Source organism: Triticum dicoccoides, chromosome 7A (assembly GCF_002162155.2).
Source record: "Triticum dicoccoides isolate Atlit2015 ecotype Zavitan chromosome 7A, WEW_v2.0, whole genome shotgun sequence".
Taxonomy (NCBI): Eukaryota; Viridiplantae; Streptophyta; class Magnoliopsida; order Poales; family Poaceae; genus Triticum; species Triticum dicoccoides.
In genome coordinates, this window is record NC_041392.1 from 618607233 (window position 1) to 618608933 (window position 1701).

The 1701-nt window shown below is 50.1% G+C and overlaps 1 pseudogene; it reads right to left on the minus strand.

Moving 5' to 3' along the window:
• Positions 1 to 886: 886 nt before the first annotated feature.
• On the minus strand, positions 887 to 1407 carry LOC119328014 (annotated as a pseudogene).
• Between the last annotated feature and the right edge of the window lie 294 nt (positions 1408 to 1701).

Genomic DNA, 1701 nt, shown 5'->3' on the forward strand with positions numbered 1-1701 from the left:
AATGTTTATCGTGTGTGCTCTACCGTCGTGTGCTAGTCCAAGAATTCCTATCATCACATAAGTCCATGTATTACTACAATGGGAGTTCAAAAGAAAACCCTATAACACGCGCCATGCCCCGGCACCATGCTCGGGACGCGAAAAAAGCTCAAACAGAAAGAAAACCCTATATGAAAATTCAAATGGTAAATGTTTAGGTCGTAAAATGAGAGAAGTCCAAAAGACCGTTGCAAATAAATATTTTATTTTTGAAAAAAATGATATCCAGTTCAACTACATAAATCATGCAAGTTCGGGGACAATGATACCATAGATCGTTGGAAAGTTACGAGGAAAATCTTAAGGAAAAAACAGAGTAAAGTCTAGTCTATGAAAATCGCTCAGTACAAACCCAAAAATTGGAGATCAGTTCGAGTCCTCTATTTTCAGAATAATTTAAAATTAATATATGATAAATAGGAGTACTATAGAAGAAGAGAGAGGGAAATCAGCTGCAACAAACAAGCACCCTTTCATGGATTACAAATATCCAACATAGTGCCATTTCGTGATAACATCATAAGCCTGCTAGAAGAAACCTTCAAAGACAAAATGAATTGGCATCTAGAAAACTAATGTGCAAGATGAAAGGAACATGATTTACACAGTGCTAAATAGTACACCCCGCTTCACTCATCCATGTATTTACAAGCATGTGGTCAAAAATAAGCACGAGATGGCACAATAGTTCCTAATTTTTCCTACCCTAATCAAAAGAATTTAGGCCTAACTGTAGCTAAGCTGGTACTCCATTATTGATCCCAATCAAGAGAGACTGAAGATCGAGCAGTAGTAACTCACATAATCTCATCAAGAGTCAAAAAGAGAATTGAAAAGAAGTTTAACTCATGATCAAACGGTTGTTCGTACGTCCGTAGTACCCCGTCCCGTATGCATCTTTGGTTTTGCTCTGAGTCAGAGACTCAGAGCCAGAGCGCGCCGGCATCCTTGAGTATGGGCACGAGCTCGCCGGAGATGTGCACGACCATGAGCCGATCGAGCCCGCCGAGGTTCCTCCCACCGACGAACACCGCCAGCAGCGCGACGACGGCCTCGCCTCCAGCATTCCCGGCCACCGCTACAGCGAGCTCAGCCTCGTCGGCGACCTCGTGCATGACGGGGTTCACCCCGAGCCCCTGCAACAGCCGCTTCACCACGTGGCTGAGGTAGCACCTGCGCCTCCCCACCACCAGCACCAGGCTCTCTGCCACCGCCCTCCTCACCACCTCCCTGCCGTCGCCCCTCACCGCCATGTCGGCGAGCCACGAGCCCACCCTCCTGGCCGGCCGCGCCCTCGGCCTCGGCCTGCTCGGACTGCTGCAGGCACGCCGACAGCCGGCCGACGCTGTAGGGGATCGCCTGGTACATCTCGATCGGCCGAGCGACGTACGACGTGATCGAGCTCTTCTCTTTTCCGCTCGGTTCGCCGTTGCTGCGCCAAGTCCCCTGCCGCCCTGGACGCGTGCTTCTCTGCTTCCCCTACGTTCTCTCATGCTCCCGTCGCCGCCTGCGTGTGGACTTCTACCGCCACTCTACCGCGTGTGCGCAAGGGCCGCAATGCAAGAGGCGCCCTGCTCCTTCCGCTTCTCGCCCATGCCATGGCGTGCGCGCTCCTGTAGAGAAAAATAGCTCAGAGTTCAATGAGATGAAAATCATCAGTAC